Genomic DNA, 19947 nt, shown 5'->3' on the forward strand with positions numbered 1-19947 from the left:
AGCAGTAAAGAGTGACTGAAGATTATCAGAGCACATGACTGGGGGCAGCTGGGAAACTGACAATATCTAGCCCCGTGTCAGATTTCAAAATAATTTGAAAAAAACATGTTTTCCCATGAAGTATTCCTTTAACACTATGGAGGAAGAAATAACAGAAAAAGCCAATTATGCTGCAGTATCTTTAGTAATGTCCTACCCTCCTAACTGTTTTCCTTCTGAATAATGAGTGGCTTGCAGCAAACAGAGTCCTAAAGGCCCAAGAATCGGTGAGATCTCCATAACTTTGGCAGCACAGGGGTAAACAAGATGATTAAGCACCTTGAGCATCTAGTCTAACAAGTCGCTGCGGCTCCCAATTAGCTGCTCCTATTCTTACAAACCTCAGGATTAAACTTATTTACAGTAAGAGTTTGGGGCAAGTAAAAGAATTGCTCATTTACTTTTCCTTTTTGATATTGCTGGCATATGTACAAACTGAATCTGGACTGGTTCTGATACCAGCTTACAGTAAAAATGATGCAGAGACCTGGAGGCAGATACAGCAGGTGCAACTGGAAACAATTAGAGAGAAAGAAAAATTTCTTCCTCCTCATAATTAAGCAGCAAGATGGAGGAACGTGATCTGGAAACTAATGGCATATTCGGGTAGTATTTAAGATTCTTCCTGGATTAGCCACAGAAATGAGGATAAAATAGGTAATCGAATTTAATTTTATCCATTATCCGGAAAACCCCAAGTCCAGAGCATTCTGGATAACAGGTCCCATACCTGTACAGCAACAAATTAATGTTTTTTGCATGTTTTTCTATGATGACTGCGATCCAGTTTTATGTTCTCCTTATTGGTACATTCAGTATGGCAGCACCCACTCATATCCATGATTTTAAACATTTAGATCTTATATCAGTTGCGTGGGAAATACATGGATCCTCCAGGACGACTGTGACACATTAAAGGAAGGCTTGCACCAAGTGGAATAGTTATTTGGTTATTTGGCAGCAAAACAAAATCTTTTAGGGCCCCTTATGCTTTGGGAATAAGACATTATTCATTAATATGACAGTCACAGTCCTCTATACACTCTGTGCCCCTCAGAAATCATCTGCGCCCCTGCTAACACCACATTACTGGATGCTAAACACAGCATCTGGTGGTCCCTCCAGCTGTTACAGATACACACACAAACACACATCAAATAAAACTCTTTCTTTTCCAAATGTTTGTGTGCAAGCAGCTGTACATGAAGGAGCTGGAATTCCCAGAGCCAGAAGCATTAGGGCCCACCTCATGCAGCCGTTAAGGGTGCAAGCATCCATGTTCAGACTTGTTCTAGCTGCAGAGCATGTGCTGCTTGCAGGGAACATGAGAGCAACTGCACACATTCACTATTGCTGGAGATGTGAGGCATGGAGCTGCATGCTCCAACATGTAGTGGCTCCAGCTTCCCACTCTTGCTTCCCAGTGGCTGCACAGATACCCACACTCAATGCAGTGCTCCATCCCCTGCTCAGCTCTTACAAGAACAAGCTGGTTTCCTTTGGCTGGCAAACAATGGAGCAGCAGTTCGATATGAGAAGCACACTCCCTGCTGCAGCAGCCACATTCATACTCATTCCACTTCCTAATCATCATCACGGGCGCACAGAAGGGCCAGCGATAAAATCTGCAGCGAGAACACAATAACATAAGGGCTGCTGTTCCCACAAAGCAAGTCTTGGCAAGAGGAAACTTTCAGGCTATGGCTTATGTAAGCTGCTGCATACTCAATATTTACATAGCATCATCCTCCTCCACTTAATAAAGTATAAGACCCTAGATTGCCAGCTCTGTGGGGAACAAAACTCAGTGCCAGAGCACAGTAAGAAATATATTGCCTGGCCCAGGTAGCCATAAGCAAACTCAAAATTCAAACCAAAGTGCATGAAGGGGTGGTTAACCTTTAAAGAAGAAGGAAAGCTACCGAAGCAGATAATAGATTAGCCACAATATTGCACTGTATTTATTCTGAGTAAACAGTTCTAGGAGTGCTCTCTGTTTGTTTAGGATAGCAGCTGCCATATTAGCTTAGCGTGACATCACTTCCTAACTGAGTCTCTCCTTGCGCACTCATAGCTGTGGGCTCAGATTACAGCAGGGAGGGGAGGAGGGAGTGGGGAAAGGGAGGGGGAGAGAGAAGCAAACTGAGCATGACCAAGCCATGAAGGTTTATGCAGAAAAACAGGAAGTCTGATACAAAAGCTCACGTGTACACAATAGAAGGAAAGAAATGTGGTGTTTCTTTAGACAGAGGACTCAGAGCAGCATTACTTTGAGGGTTTGCTGGTCTATTTATATTGACCTTTCTGATAAAGCTTACTTAGTTTTAGCCTTTCCTGAGATATTCGGGAGATAATTTGCAATTGGATTTCATTTTTTATTATTTGTCCTTTTTGAGTTATTTCACTTTTTATTCAGCAGCTCTCCAGTTTGCAATTTCAGCAATCCGAATGAATGAATAGAAAGTGGAATAATAAAGAGTAGGAATAGCAATAAATTTGTAGCCTTTTTTCAGAGCATTTGTTTTTTCAGATGTGGTCAGTGACCCCATTTGGAAGCTTGAAAGAGTCAGAAGAAAAAGGCAAATAATTAAAAAACGATAAAAATAAATAAATAATGAAGACCAATTGATAAGTTGCTAAGAATTGGGCTTTCTATAACAAACTAAGAGGGTTATTTACTAAAATCTGAATTTATCTAATTTTTTGAATAAAAAAACGAAACCAAACTCCAATACCTGATTTTACATTATTTATTAAAAAAGCTTGATTTCATTGGTTCAGATAAAAACTCAATAAAATCGAGCGAAAACCCAAATCGTACAATTTTTGGGTGTTTTTTCCCCAGAGACGCTCGATTTCAAGCTTTTTGCAGATGGCCTGAGATGGCAGATTTTCGGATTTAGACTTTTTGCAGCATCGAGCTTTAATAAATCTCAAAAAATCTGAGTTATTAAAAAAACCCACGAAAAACGTCAGTTCCCCAAAAAGGCAGTCAGATAAATCCGAAGTTAAAAATCCCTGGAATTTTCCTTGTTCTCCGACTCACAGACTCGTTCTCCATCGAGTAATTGCAAATAAAAGTTCCTTTCGATAGATGGGAGTCAGCACTAAAATAAGCTCAGGAGAATAGGTACACAACAATAGAAAACTAATATAGTGTAGTAAGTTTTGTTTTCCAATGGCCCACTATGACCCACTATCTACAGCAGTGATCCCCAACCAGTAGCTCGTGAGCAACATGTTGCTCTCCAACACCTTGGATGTTGCTCCCTGTGGTCTCAAAGCAGGTGCTTCTTTTTGGATTCCTGGCTTGGAGGCAAGTGTTGGCTTCATAAAAACCAGTTGCACTGCCAAACAGAGCCTCAATGTAGGTTGACAGTCCATATAGGGGCTACTAAATGGCCAATCACAGCCCTTATTTGGCACTCCAGGAACATTTTTCATGCTTGTGTTGCTCCCCAACTCCTTTTACTTCTGAACGTTGCTCACGGGTTCTAAAGGTTGGGGATTCCTGATCTACAGTATATGCACCAGTGATTATAGACTTGTTATATCACTCTATGATGTTCAAAATACCACCATCCTGGATCACCACGTGTATTTATATTCAGGTGGGTACTTACAAACGTTTAGTCAAATCTGCGCATCTCAAATACATCACAGGTGGTTTTGCCAAATTCAGATCCCTGCTGCTGTCTGGCAACATTTTGGCCCTGTGGTGAGAAGTGCTCCACAGCAGAGAAAGGACAGGAGGTGGGTCTACTTCTAAGACTGAAGTGACTGGCAAGAGCTAACCGCACCCGCACCCCTGGTGGATTCCTTCACACTGTTTTAGTTGTTTGCCCTGATATTGGAATACAAATCTGACCAACAGTCCCACTTTTTGTGGGACACTCCTGAATTCCTTATCAAAGCCCTCCTGGATCGCTGTTTAGGCGTACAGCTCCCAGACACCTGCCGGCTCGCTAGTCAAGGCAGCAACGGCAGGAGTCTGGGAGCTGTGCACCTAAACAGTGATCCGGGACCGAGGACTTTGATAAGAGTGTCCTGCAAAAAGGGGGACTGTTGGGCGGAATTGTATTCCAATATCAGGGCAAACAACTAAAACAGTGTGAAGAAATCCTCCAGGGGCGCTGGTGCGGTTAGCTCTTGCCAGTCACTTCAGTCTTAGAAGTAGACCCACCGCCTGTCCTTTCTCTGCTGTGGAGCAGATAGTGGGTCAGAGTGGGCTAATGAAAAACTAAATAAAAAACTGCCAAAAGGGCTGCCCCCGGGATCGTAGGATTCACGGTGCACACAAACATACCAAACAAACCATACATGTTAGGTCACATGAGCCAATTAACAGACAGAGTTCTGTCTTTTGCTTCCACACTTCATCCTGTTACAGTTAGAGTTGCATTGTTTCTAGTCAGGTGATCTCTGAGGCAGCACACAGACCATCACAAAATGGTGGCTCAGGGCAAGAGATGTAAAAGGGCAATATTTACTTAAAAATATATTCCAGTTTGATAAGATTCTTTAATATGTCACTTAATAGGATATAAACTGTTGCTTTAATATTAATTTTGGGGCTGGCGTTAGGTGCAGGGCACCCTTGAACTTGAGACACCACAAAACACAGTGACCAGCGCAAGGACTCAGCATATTTGCACATTTGCATATTTGCACATGCAATCCAGTAGGTACACGTGTATAGGGTATTTAAGTTTCCATGTTATAATGGAGCACTAGGGAGTGTTTGCTTGAGATTATCAACCATGTTTGCCCATGGCTCCATCCAATCAATAACATGTATTCCCTCAATGTTTTCCTGTAGTCACAGCTGTCCAGTGTTGGATATTTCTGTACATTCCTACAGCTCAAAACCCGCCTATCTATTGTGGATGCTGGGAGCTGCCGGTGGAGTGCAGGATGGACGTGTATATCTCTATGTATTTGGAGATTCAATAATATTATTTGTAATACATGTATAGGACCGGTTATCCAGAATGCTTGGGACTTGGGTTTTCCTAAATAACCGTTTTTTTCCCTAATATAAATCGTCATAACTTTTACTAGAAAATCATATAAACATTAAATAAACCCAATCGGCTGGATTTCCTTCCAATAAGGATGAATTATATCTTAGTATGCGATATTGTTTAATTATTACAGAGAAAAAGGGGAAAAAATTAAAACGTGGATTATTTGGATGAAATGGAATCTATGGGAGACGGGCCTTTCAGTAAGTAGGAGCTTTGGATTTCCAGATAACGGATCCCAAACCTGTACAATCACTGTTCTTAACTACTCCAGGGTTATAAGCTGCTTCAGTAACTCATAATGGAATTTTTGGGTGCACCAGTCAGCAGTCTACCAAGCCACTATTCCTTAATTCAAAATACACCCAGACTCAGTTCCATGTTTGGGGAGGGGGGAGAAACAACTGACAACACTTGGAGGTGCAAAGGAAGAGCGAAAATCAGACACACAGAATAAGATGCAAATCACAAGAAATCAGCAGCTGGGGCACTTCACAAGTTCTGAATAGACTGTGGTTAAAAAAAGAAAAACCAAAGCAGTGGCTGAGACCACATTATCTTGTTTGTTTAGGAAAGGAAAGTCTTTGCACGCTGTGGTACTCAGGGCTGCCTTTAGGGCAAGGCAAGCAGGACACCAGGGCATCACATGTATGGGACCTGTTATCCAGAATGCTCGGGACCTGGTGCTTTCTAGATAATGGATCTTTCCGTAATTTGGATCTTCATACCTTAAGTCTACAAGAAAATCATGTAAACATTAAATAAACCCAATATGCTGGTTTTGCTCACAATAAGGATTCATTATATCTTCGTTGGGATCAAGTACAAGCTACTGTTTTATTATTACAGAGAAAAAGGAGTCATTTTTTATCATTTGGATTACTTGGATAAAATGGAGTTTATGGGAGATGGCCTTTCCGTAATTTGGTGCTTTATGGATAACAGGTTTCTGGATAAAGGATTCCATACCTGTACAAAGGGCAGACTATTGTGTAACTATGGCTATATTTGTGGCCCGTAATAAATGCCAGTATCTCAGTGACAGCCAAAAGCCATGATGAGGGCCCCATCCTTCCTCTATTACCAGGGCCCCCCAATGTGCTGTAGAATCACTAAGAGGTTAGCAGACAACAGTATAACCGAGACTGTTTGCTAAGATTATTTATAATTTAGGTTGGCTTTAATTTTGCTTTGCAGCTCACCACTTGAAATGCTTGCCACAGACATTGGCAACACAAATTCCCCTACCAATTCAGGTAAGAAAGAGCCAAGATATAAAAGCAAGACATGAAACAATCACTATATACAGTCATCAGTGGTCATTAATGCCTGGAGAGACAGAAGCTAGCTATCACTTGGCATCAATGACTTCTGTGACAAGGCCCTAAAATGTAGCATTCTCCAAATTCTCTGCCCACTCACCACCAGTCACAAGACAAAAAGAATGGCATTCACGTCTTATGATATCAACTTTATTCATTGTGAAACAAAAGCAATCAGACTTTCTCCCCGTGAGTGTGTGTGTTTTATTCTGATGGACGCAAATATGCTCCAACATATGTTATATACGAACTACAAACAGTGAACTGCTCATTGGTTGCTATGGCTTAAGCTGGCCATAGATGCAAAGATCCGATCGTACGAATCATCGTACGATCGGACTTTCCCATCTCCCGACCCGCCACTAAACATTCAGATCAAAGTCTTACCAGTCAGATTAGTTAAAGAACAGTTCAGCAATGTTCTGCCCCTGACATCAATCGTACGATATCTATGTCCAACCAAAGCTAGTGACAGTCTCCCACTGAAAATCATACGATCGGCAATACACACAGAGATATTATCGGCAGCCGACAGAAATTTTCTAACCTGTCCGATCGACCAAACGACCGATCTCCGCCGGACGAAAAATGTCAGGACTCTCCACACACGTTCCGAAAGTCGTACGAATCCTCGATTCGTACGATCAGATCTTTGCGTCTATGGCCAGCTTTAGGGAACTGTGGCATAGTTGGACAGATTATACAACTTAAACCAGATTGCAGGACGCAACTTCTGATAATATAGACTTTGATTACATAAATAAACAGACAAATTCAATCATTGAGATGAGAAGAACCTAGATTAAACCCGGTTGGCCTGATTTCACATTTTGGCCTTGAAGTGCTGGTAAGATAAAAGTCGAGATTTATTATTTTATCTTGGGGGCACTGGGGTCACACACTGATACAACCCATACATAGGAGTCCAGCTTTCATAAGTCACAGGTAGAGTTGCCACCTGGCCGGTAAAAATGAGGGCTGATCTCAATGGTATTAATAGGGAAAACAGATAAATATATAGGAAGGCCGGTATTTTTTTCCAAAAAAGGTGGCAACCCTAGTCACAGGGTCAACTTAAAGAGGTGGTTACCTTAAAAGGGATTCTGTCATGATTTTTATGATGTACTTTTTATTTCTAAATTCAATTTTTTACACTGAAAATAATTCACTCTACAATATAACATTTCATTCCTGAACCAGAAAGTGTATTTTTTTAGTTGTAATATTGGTGTGTAGGTCATTTTGCCTGGTCGTGTGCTTTCAGAAAGAGCCAGCACTTTAGGATGGAACTGCTTTCTGGCAGGCTGTTGTTTCTCCTACTCAATGTAACTGAATGTGACACAGTGGGACCTGGATTTTACTATTGAGTGTTGTTCTTAGATCTACCAGGGAGCTGTTATCTTGCGTTAAGGAGCTGCTATCTGGTTACCTTCACATTGTTCTGCTGTTAGGCTGCTGGGGGGGGTGATATCACTGCAACTTGCAGTACAGCAGTTAAGAGTGACTGAAGTTTATCAGAGCACAAGTCACAGGACTGGGGGCAGCTGGGAAACTGACAATATGTCTAGCCCCATGTCAGATTTCAAAATGAAATATTAAAAAAAAAAAATCTGTTTGCTCTATTTCAGTACAGAATTATGCTGAAGCAGCACTATTAACTGACGCGTTTTGAAATAAATAATTTTTCCCATGACAATATGAGTATGTTATAGAATGGCTAATTCTAAGAAACTTTTTTTTTTTATAGTTTTTGAATTATTTGCCTTCTTCTTCTGAGTCTCCAATTTTCAAATAGGGGGTCACTGACCCATCTTAAAAACAAATGCTCTGTAAGGCTACAAATTTATTGTCATTGCTACTTTTTTTTTTATTCCTCATCTTTCTATTCAGGCCCTCTCCTATTCATTTTCCAGTCTCTTATTCAAATCATTGCATGGCTGCTGGGGTACTTGGGACCTTAGCAACCAGATTGCTAAAAGTGCAAACTGGAGAGCTGCTGAATAAATATCTAAATAAAACAAAAACCACAATTAATAAAAAATGAAACCAATTGCAAATTGTCCCTAAAAATTAACTCAAAGGTGAACAACCCCTTTAAGTGCTGGGATATGTGCAATTGCATTCCTGTTGTGAGTGTCATACCATCAGATAAGAACTGTACTGGGCAGCCGCATAGGTACCAAACAAGTGGATCTTTCTTTGTACCTCTACATTAAATAAATAGGGTATAATCACCCAGTAAACCATTCTTTACCAGGGAGAATGTGCATGCCACATGAACATAAACCGGTTTAGTCCTTATCTAATCTTATGTGACAAGACATTATTTAATAAAGATAAAGCTGAACCTGTTATATCAAATATTTATTTAATGGTGATAAACAGGATCCATTATTTGCTAGCTCACTGACCTAAAACTGTTTTATTCATGGGACAACATACAAAACACTTCTACACTTCTATAGCATAAGCTTAATCGAGTTGGTCCAATGGACCAATAATAACATGAGTTCATAGTTCAGGGGTTGCTCAACCCTAATTGTTAGCATGTTATAGAAAAGTCTATTCTTATCAACTTTTCAATTGGTCTTCATGTTTTCTTTTTTAGAGTTTCTGAATTGGTTGCCTTCCTCTTTTGCCTCTTTTGCTCTCAACCAGGGGTTACTGACCTCAGTAGCTAAAGGACTACCATTTATTGTTACTTGTTATTACTTATCCTATTTAATCCCTTGCCTATTCATGTTCCAGTCTCTCATTTAAGGCACTACCTGTTTGCGAGGGTAAATTGGACTATACTGGAGAGCTTCTGAACAAAAAGCTAAATAATTCAAAAAACAAAAAATGAAGACCAAATGCAAATGGTCACTGCGACATCATACTAAAAAGGTGAAAAGTTTAAGGAGAGAGACAAAAGCTGCTATTTCGGGAGATTAGTTGCCCAGCATCAAATCGCTTCTTCTTTGGGCGACTAATCTCACCGAACTGCCTTCCTGCCGGCTACAATCTAAATCGCCAACGGGATGGCACTCAGATCGATACGTCTTTCCGAAGTTGCACGAAGTTTCCTCGTGAGGCAACTTCGGCCCATTTCGCCGACAATTGACATTCTAGCCGGCAGGAAGGCATTTCGGGGAGATTAGTCGCCCGAAGAAGAAGTAATTTGTCGCTAGGCTACTAATCTCCAGAAATAGCAGCGTGTGTCTCTGCCCTAAAGCTGCATGGTTTAATTGTATCGTGCATACATCTCTAAAGCCAATCAGTGGCTACTCACAAACAGGCTCAAGCAGAAAGAAAGCAAGGGGGGCTGAGCAAAGACATGCCCCCAAAAACAATGCTTTGAACAATAAAAAAATTGTAATGCTTCCCATTCATTAAAGGACATCTATTTAGCAAAACGGTTTTCCCCACGAAACAGATCCCACACTTTGGATGGGGGAAAACAATAGTATTTTAGCCAGAAAATGCCCCTAAGCAAGAGCACAGACAAAATTGGTCAGATCAGTGACCCTATGTAGCAAAAGTTTGAAATATTTAATCAAATATCCCACAAGCCCACCAGTCGGATAGCCTGAATATGGCCAAGTATGTGATGACACAAATGGAACTTTGTTGCATGCATAGAATCTCACTCCCTGCGGGCGACAAAGCACCCAAAATACACTTTCATTGCATAAAATGTGAATCAGTTATTTTTGTGAGAGCTATACGGGACTGTCTGATTAAATTAAAAAGGCTAGCACATGAATCTTAATTCTTACTATATTTACTGAATATATGAGCATTTTGGATGCAAGTGCTAGAAGAATAGACATATAGCTGGCACACACCTCAGGCTGACATGCTGCAACAAAACCCAAACAGCAATACATCACCAAAAATGTAGTCTGGGCAGGTTAGGCACTGGCACAGGAACTCAACAGCTCTCCCTGATTTGTCAGCAGATACAAAAAAAGCCACAGAGGGTGTGTTTATCATATGGGAACACTAAAGCTGGCCATTCATGCAGATTATTATTATGACATATATTGTTCATGGAGTCATGTCACACAAGCAGGCCAAAAGCAGTGCTTACAATAGTATTTTTGTATCATATGAATTTGTTTGTTTATTTTTTTCTTATAGATCTGGGTCTGAGAATTTGGAATCAAGCAGTTATAGACATGGCAGTGAACTTCCAAAAAAGGTCAAACAGGAGCAGGGAGCAGACAAGTTGGGCTAAAAAGGGAGCTTTACTTACTTTACACACAGGACCACATGATGATCTCGGCAAGATTTAGCCACAAAGACGATCTTGGTTGCATTCCCAGCCCAAATTTCTGTCAGAATTAAATAAAGGTTTGCAATTAACAACCACTATAATGTGGGAAATGTTGTAATACAGAAAAAGCACAGCCCTCACTGAGTATCCCTCAGGGACAAGCACATGAGCTTTTCGCTTCCGTAGTCTCTGAATTTATAGCTTTATCTAGTGCAGCAATATGACCCCCCATCTAATATTGGATTACTGAGAATTTATTGTTCATCCATCATGACTGAAAAAAACATGCGGTTTGCTAGGTATAAACAGCTTGTTCTAAACATAAATATGAGTTTTTATTTAATAAAATGTCCAAATATTAGAAAAGCAAGACCGATTGCCATGGTTTCTTTGGATGGATATTCACATGCTGGAAGAGAAAAGGTTCTGGACTGTTCATAGGTCCCCCATGTTCACTTTTATTTGAGGCGGTAAGGTCTCCTGTGCCCCAGTTAAATGAATAAGGATATGTTACAGAATGTTAGATAGTAACTGGCTTTTTTTTTCAGGCAGTTGCTGGCTGAACAAGGAAAGCAAACATCTGATTGGACAAATTTGCATCTGGGAAGTAACCCATGGCAGCCAGAGTTTGCAAATGAGCCCCAACGGCTTCAATCATAAAAAGGTGTCAGTCAGACTAAAAAGGCCAAGGACCTGGGCTGAGCATGACAGGATTTAAGGTGGCCATACACGGAGAGATCCGCTCGTTTGGCGATGTCGCCAAACGAGCTGATCTCTCCCCGATATGCCCACCTTGGGCAATATCGGGTTGATCCGATCGTGGGCCCTAGGGCCCAACGATCGGATCCTAACAAATGGTAACGGGCGGCCGGATCGGGGGACTGCATCAACGAACAGAATCCAACTGAATATAAATGCAAAACAGGAACATCAAAAATTCACAAAATTCTGCTTTTGAATAAAAAATTATACGAAAACTGACAAAAAATTCAAGTCCATCAGCTCTTGCATATAATTATGCTTGGTGGTTACAGTCTATCAGAGCACTATAATTGTGAACTATGTTCCAATCCAAATGTTATATTGGAGGGGTGTTCATTATACTCCATTTTGTGTCAGAATTAAATTACTAAACAGTTCCCCTGGACTGATTTTATGTCACCTCCTCTTCTGATCCCATAATCCCTCTGCGGCCTGTTTCAGCTCACTGACCAGCCAGAAAGAATTTGGCCTGAGATAACAAGGAGGAGAGGGACTGGACTGTGATTGGCTTATGACCTTTAAGATGAATTCCTTAATTTTTTGGCTAAGAAAATTTACAAAATCTGTACTACTTAATCTACTACAGCTTTCCAGTTAAACAAAAGTGCTTTGAATTGTGTGGCAGCAGCATTCCCATCTAAAATGTTGAGTGGTAGAAGGGGCATGTGTAGGATGCATTTTAAGTGATAGTGTGTCCTTTCATGGAGTCATTTCCTTTAGACATGGATACTGGTCATTCCAAAGGACTCCAGCTGCTCCCGCCTCCTGTAATGGCGACAGCTGTGTACCCATAATGCCTTTGCAGGAGGGAGGTCACTGAAGAGCTGAATTATGAACATGGATGAATATGAGGCACTGCAGTATCTGGGGCTTGGGATAAAGCTAACCTAGTCTGAACACTCCGACTCTTGGACGTGGGCCACTTCTGTATGTTTTTCTTTAGGGAAAATTACTTTATCCCCCCCAAACCCCTTTTTGGCTGACAGTTCTTTAATCGTATCCATAACCTAAAAATAAATTTGGCCATTACATATAGCACTATCCCATTGCCAAATCCTTTTAGTAGCGGATAAAGCCATTCTCTCGGCTCCCAAACCGCAACACAAGTGCTTGCCAGGGCTTATTCTCTGCTGGAAAAAGAGTCTGAAAAGTTTATTTTTAGCCTTTCTCGTAAACTCAAGAACACTTAAAACAAAATAATACCAAAAAAATGAAACATATAAAAATGGCATTCTAGAACAGGGCTTGGCAACCTGCAACCCTTCAGACGCGAAACTACTATTCCTAGCATCCAACATTTTTATTATTGAGCCATGACACAGGAACGCGGCCAATAACTCACATGCATGACCTTCCTCGAGTGATGGAATAACAGAAACAACCAATTTAGAAGATTAAATCAGCCTGGGATCGGCCAGCTTCAGAAACCAGGAACAATTTACATGCTGCAATTGCAAGCTCTTGGTATCCGTTAAAGCCCTAAATATGCAATTTGTATTTGAGTGTTACTTAAAGGGGCTTACCAGTGAGCTTTGAAGTCACGAGAGCAGTAGAGATCTGCACAAACATGTTGAAGAGAAGGGAATTTACAGTGGATTAAGTCAGCAAACTTTGATGTTCCCAACAAACGTTTTTACGACTGAAGGGTTTGTTAAAAAGGATAATACAAAGCAAGTTCAACTATATCCACTGTCGTTCCTACCTAGTAGAAACAAAAGCAAGCGGAGCTGCAACCATCAATAACATCTATAATGAAAATGCTAACTCTATCCACCAAGAGTATTTTTTATCCCACTGGAAAACTGTTAGGAAGATCCAGCTCAGTAATTCTATTTGCCACAAAGCACTAACTGATCTCAAAAACAGACATGGCCAAGGTGGTATGGGTATGAGAAAGTGCTTATTCTCTGCCTACAGTGTGCGTGCAGCCCTGCCCCAGTACTGTGGATAAAGAGCTGCAGTCTGTCAGTCCTGACTGGGACAGACAGAAGGTACACTACAGATACATAATGTGCAAGAATAAAGGTTTTTCAGTTGAACTAACAACAAGCACATGCAGCCTATCGGGAGCCCCAGTTGTGAGAAACCACATGTCAGAGAGGTTTCTCCTGTGATACACAAAGTCCTTTCCCCAGTGAACAGATTCCTGACATTTTCAGAAAAAAAAATTGAAGAGTGCTGTGTGCTTCCACTGCATTATAGAGATGTCCACAGGGAAACTCCATAAATTTTATTTGCAAACTTTATGGTAGAGTCCTGCAGCGGGTCGGGTACCCGCGGGTTACCCGCAAAAACCTGCGGTACCTGGCGGGTTGTGCTGAGAAGTTCCAGGTGCGGGTATACCCGCGGGGCGGTGATTCTGAGGGTGTGCAGGTCCTGGGTCGGGCCGCGGATCTTCTCATTAACGATATTTGCACCTTTTTCTGGTCACGCCGTGTCCCGATGACGTCACTTCCGGTTTACAATGAATGTACTTCCTGTTTTACTTCTTTTTTCCTTATCATATCGACTTCTGATGATGTCACTTCCGGTTTCTAATGACAGCACTTCCTGATTCTTGATGGTCAGCGGGTCGCGGGTCCGGGTTGCGGATAAGGTACTTGCGGGTCGGGTAGCGGGTCCAAGCGGGTAAGAATGCGGGTTGCGGGTCCGGGTTGCGGGTGCGGGTTGCGGGTACGGGTCCCAAAAAATGGACCCGCGCAGGACTCTACTTTATGGCTAACTAGCAATGCCTGTATTGAGAAAGGGTTATTGTTTTGTTTTTAATAAAATTAACAAACGATTGATAGACAGTAGGTACGACATCCATTGCCACTAGTCAAACCAGGTAAACCTTGGGGGTCTCTCAGTTTGAGGGCACTGATCTACGCAGTGAAATCTATGAGAAATAATGCACCACCCGTTGTATATATGATAAAGGCACAAAGCCACAGGCCTGTCAAATTACTGCTAATATTCTTCTATTATATAATGGATCGTTTGATAAGCCATGTGGGCCAAATTACATCACTAAGCAACCGTTATAAGAATATATTTTATATATTTTTTATACACTGGATAAACAAAACATTCAGGTCTTGCTGTGATTCAGCTTTCAGCATCCTAAGGCACCCACCCCCACAACAGACTTGCACCTAATAATTCTTACACTAATGACATTTTCGGTGCCATGTGCATACGTGGGCCAGAAGTGAGGATGTTTGCAACATGACTAAAACTAATCAACAGTAGCACACCGTGTGAGTTGTAGTTGTGAAAAATCAATTTATTTAGCCCAAAAAGATACAAAAAGGGCAACGTTTCGGGTCCTCAAGACCCTTTAAGCCTTGAGGACCCGAAACATTGCCCTTTTTGTATCTTTTTGGGCTAAATAAATAACTACAACTTACACAGTGTGCTGCTGGTGATGCGTTTTGTTACAAGGCGTTCCAGTAGAGCAGCCGACACCACAATTTGGGTGTTTTTTTGGAAGTTTGAGCTCTCTATACTCGTTTACATTTGCAACATGACGGACAGACCAAAACCCAAATCCAACTTACCTGTGATTTACTTATGTGGATGCAGGGTAGCATTAAAGGGGTAGTTCACCTTTAATTTAAATTTTAGTATGGTATAGAATGGCAGATTCAAAACAACTTTCATTATTTATTTTTAATATTTGAATTATTTGCTGCCTTCTGACTCTTTCCAGCTTTAAAATATGTGTTGCTGACCCCATCTAAAAAAACAAATGCTCTGTAAGGCTACAAGTTAATTGTTATTGCACTTTTTATTACTTATCTTTCTATTCAGGCCTCACCTATTCATATTCCTGTCTCTTCTTCAAATCGGTGCATGGTTGCTAGGATAATTTGGAGCCAAGCAACCAGATTGCTGAAATCTCACAACTGGGGAGTCGCTGAATAAAAAGTTAAGTAACTCAAAAACCACAAATAATGAAAACCAATTGTAAATTGTCTCAGAATGCCACTCTCTACATCATACTAAAAGTTAATGTAAAGGTGAACAACCCCTTTAAAACATGCACAAGCTGCAATGCATGCTATTTTTAAGTTTCCTCAATTATGCTGCAATTATTTTTATGTTAATAAATGTGCTATATTGTATATAGTTACTCTAATGAAGCCTTTTTCAGTTATGTTTTCCCATTCTGCAAACCTGAAACCCGTGTGCCTCAGTATGCTAGGAGGGTCGAACTTGCTCCTGCACGAATTAGTAACAAACTTCATACAATAACATGGCCGTAAATATCCAAGCTTACTTTGCCTGCTCTCCTGCTTGACATAAGGCTTACCATGTACCAATAATACATGATGGTCATGGTCATGGTATGACACTTTTTTTGTTCAGTTAAAGAAACAGTAACACCAAAGAATGAAAGCATTTTAAAGTAATTAACATATAATATACTGTTAGCATGCACTGGTAAAAGCTGTGTGTTTGCCTCAGATAGACTATCACTATATAAATATGCTGTTGTGTAGCCATAGGGGAAGCCATTCAGGGGAAAAGGCACAGGTTACATAGCACATAACAGACAAGCCCTGTCCAATACAATGGTGTTTTATCTGTTATCTACTATGTAACCTGTGCCTTTTCTGCTTTTTTCCCCAGCTTGAATGGCTGCCCCCAATGGCTACACAGCAGCTTGTTTATATAAACTATAGTAGTCTTTCTGAAACAAACACACCAGTTGTACCAATGCAGAGCAAGAGTACTTAATATTTTAATTACTTTGATACACTTTCAGTTTTTGGTGTTACTGTTCCTGTAAAGGGGCCTCCACCAAAAAACATTTATTTTTTGCATAATGCAAGAAAATGTAACCCTAATCAACTTTCCAATACATATTACTCAATAATGTGCAATTTAAGGTGGCCATAGACGCAAAGATCCGCTCGTTTGGCGACATCGTCTATGGCGTCTATGCTTATTATAAATCTAATTGCTATCTGTCTGCACTACTTCTACAGACTCCTGAAACAATGTTGCATAAGCCAGGTGATTAATGGACCTGTAAGAGAACTGGCTTCTGCTACATGATTCAAGAGTCAGAACCAGAGAGAGACTGATGCATGAATACAGTCTTCATTAGCAATTAGATTTACAGATAGCTTTAAGGCTGATGCCACACATAGCCTCTGATCTCTTTTGTAACCAGGTCAAGTGACATGCTTTATAAAAATGTCACTGACCAATATGTGTGTAGAAAAGGTTTAAGTGTCATTAAACTTTTTACGTGATTTTCTGAATGAAAACCAATTGAGTAGCTAAGAAGACATAAGTAATGATACAGTTAGATACTATAGGGAACATCCAATAATGTATGTTGTTTGTATGGGGAGTATAATTACTGATGGATTGTAAGTGCACTGAAGGATAATGGCTGGGGTGACAAGATCTAAGCCACAGTAAAAAGTAGTTGCTGGAGTCCTTAAGCTCTCGGCTTAAGGTGATTGAGGGAAAGTAAGTAGATAGAAGTACAAGCCAGGTTCTGTTTTTAACGATGACCCATATGGCAAGCTGGCAAGTCTAAAAATCCTACGCGCAGTGTCCTTCAGTGAGCTTTAGGCTTTCCCACATTGCACACATGGAACCGATTACGGAAAGAGGTGATAGACAAAGAGGTTCCAGTAGTGGTCTTGTAGCGTGACGTGAAACAGAGCCAGAATCTGCCTTGTCAGAACATACGCATTTTATTCTATGGCCGCAATGTAAACACAGCCCTTAAAGGGACAGTACTGATACAATTATGCCTATATGAAGGTGTGTATTGTATAGAAGTTTCCCAGCTTCAATGCTTTTACTAGCATGAAAATAGCAGAACTGCTCCTGACTCCACAGGTAGGGTTGCCAATTGGCCGGTATTTTACCGGCCTGGCCAGTAAAAATTATGCTTGATGCCAATGTTATTAATAGGAAAAAACGGCAAGGATATAGGAAGGCCAGTATGTTTTTCCTGAAAAGGTGGCAACCCTACTCACAGGGGAAAGAATCATTACACTGGCCATAGACGTCGTTTCGCACAATTTTCGGGGCGTGTGGTGTTTCCGGTCATTTTTCATGAGATGGGGATCGGTCAGTCGGTTAGTTGATCGGACAGGTTAGAAAATTTCTGTCGGCTACCGATAATATCTCTGCATGTATTGCCAATATCTGTGGGAGACTGTCACCAGCTTTTGTCAGACATAACTTTTGCACGATTGCTGTTATGGGCAGAACATCGTCTGATCTGTTCTTTTACTACTTTATTTGACTAAATGGTTAGTGGCAGGTCGGGAGATGGCACTGAACAATCGTTCGTCCGATATGAAGGTAAATCTGCACTGCCCGGTGATGTTGTGATGGCTGATTCTGTTAATGCCTTTAAGAATGGCTTGGATGATTTTTTGGAGAGACAGAACATCAAAGGCTATTGTGATACTAAACTCTATAGTTAGTATAGATATGGTTACATAGAATTTATGTGAAAGTAGGGAGAGGTGTGTGTATGGATGCTGGGTTTTCATTTGGAGGGGTTGGACATGATGGACTTTGTATTTTTTCAACCCAAATTAACTATGTAACTATGTCTATGGCCATAGCTTTACTTCACCAAGGACACCAATACTGTGACAACAGCATTACATTACCTTACATTATGGAACCAGTTATGGACAGCCAACACAAAACCTTATTCAGTGCCAACTGCCAACACCCTTTTCCCACCTAGTTGAACAGAATCCAGCAGTGACGGTTTCAGGGTGCTTTTGAGCCAGCTGAAATATGCCATTACAGGCAATTGCCAGCTTTTTGTCACCAGGAGACAAAACACTAGAAATCACCCTCAACTCAAAATGACTAAATGGGATCTTTTTCTAATCCTACCCACATCAAAATCAATTATACAGAGGGCCCTTACAGCTCACGCCAATATTTGGAGAGTTGTATTATGGCCAATCCACTATTTTGGATTCGGCCAAATCCCGAATTCTTCGCACAAGATTCGGCCGAATACAATACCTAATTTGCATATGCAAATTAGGGGTGGGAAGGGGAAAACATTTTTTACTTCCTTGTTTTGTGACAAAAAAAGTCACGCAATTTCCCTCCCCACCCCTAATTTCCATATGATTTGGATTTGATTTAGTCAGGCAGAAGGATTCGGCCAAATCCTGCTGAAAAAGGCTGAATCCTGGCCGATTCTAGACCGAATGCTGGATTTGGTGCATCCCTAATTCAAATTGAAAGGAATGTAAAGAGTTCAATGTATATGCTACTGGTTTGCAGTTTCCCCAACTATCCACAAGTGTCATAATTTTAATTGTTCAGGGACAGCTTTCTGATCATCTTCTGTGTCGGGCCTATTATTGTTAATACATTTTTAAGAAGGCCCTGCAGTGCTGTACAACAGCATGCTGTATATATCATACAAATAACACAAACACTGACCAATAAAGGAGGTAAACCACGCTGGGCATGATAGGCTACCAAAATCAATAACAATTGATGACATTTGATAATTCAGTATGAATATTAGGGCCATGCACCACAGAATCCAATGTGCCAGCAAGCTTCCATTAGTATAAAATCAATTTGGACAATCCATGTGTGTGGCCATACTGAACACATATTCCTTGACAATGGCCAGATCACTCAGGAACCCCTAAATAGACCAAATACAGCAAGATACAAGTTACTTACAAGTACAAGTTAGGGCTGTGATTCTCTTAACATAGTGATCCCCAACCAGTGGCTTATAAGCAACCTGTTGCTCAGCAATCCCTTTGGGTGTTGCTCTCAGTGGCCACAAAGCAAGTCCAGGTGTTCTGCCAAAAGGGCCTCCTGTAGTGTGCCAGTTCACATAAGGACTTTCAGCCAATCAGAGCCCTTATTTGGTAACCCCAGGAACTTTTTTTTATGTTTGTGTTGCTCCACAACACTTTTAAGATTTGAATGTACAAAATGTTGGGGACCCCTGCTCTAACTGGTAGCCCCATGTGGACTGCTAGTCTGCTTTACTCCGTTTGGAGTAAACATGTGCCTTGATTCCTCTGAAACTTGCCATCAAGCAAATAATTTAAAAATGGACACCTACTTTGAGGCTTCCATGAGCAATCACTGGTCTAGACCATGCATTAGACATATATGTGGTGGGTCATTTTCTCCTTACTAAAAGTCAGTAGGAGCACAGTCAACTGAAAACAGGCAAAGGTTTCCATCTGCCAGAACTTCAGCGTGGACAACTATAGATGTCTAGAGCGATAACATGAGATACCATCTGGACAAGATAGTGTTGACCTACACAATATGGGGACTAATATTCTGGGTCCCACTCCACAGGCTATTAAAAGAGAGACTTGCTGCAGGATTTACCCCCATATTCCAAGGCAAGCACAAAGAGTCACTTTTAAAAAAACATTGTTTTTTTTATTTGTTATAAAAAAAAAAAACAGTACAAATTATTAATACTACGAAGATAGAGTATTTTATGGATAGTCTCTCTTTAATTGTGCACACGTGCAGGAAGAAAGATGAGGTTTCAGAGGTTGGCTTGCCGTTA

General features: G+C 40.9%; 1 protein-coding gene across 2 annotated transcripts in view; it reads right to left on the reverse strand.

Moving 5' to 3' along the window:
• fryl.L (FRY like transcription coactivator L homeolog) overlaps positions 1-19947 on the reverse strand; it is a 211861-nt gene that overhangs the window by 171184 nt on the left and 20730 nt on the right. The window contains exon 2 of one of the 2 annotated variants that reach the window (XM_041588838.1): positions 10623-10701. The exons of the other annotated variant lie outside the window; for it this stretch is intronic. The gene's annotated coding sequence lies outside the window, so the exon portion shown is untranslated. The remainder of the gene's footprint in view (positions 1-10622; positions 10702-19947) is intronic. 2 annotated transcript variants of the gene reach the window in all.

The sequence above is a fragment of the Xenopus laevis genome, chromosome 1L (assembly GCF_017654675.1).
Source record: "Xenopus laevis strain J_2021 chromosome 1L, Xenopus_laevis_v10.1, whole genome shotgun sequence".
In the NCBI taxonomy this organism is placed as follows: Eukaryota; Metazoa; Chordata; class Amphibia; order Anura; family Pipidae; genus Xenopus; species Xenopus laevis.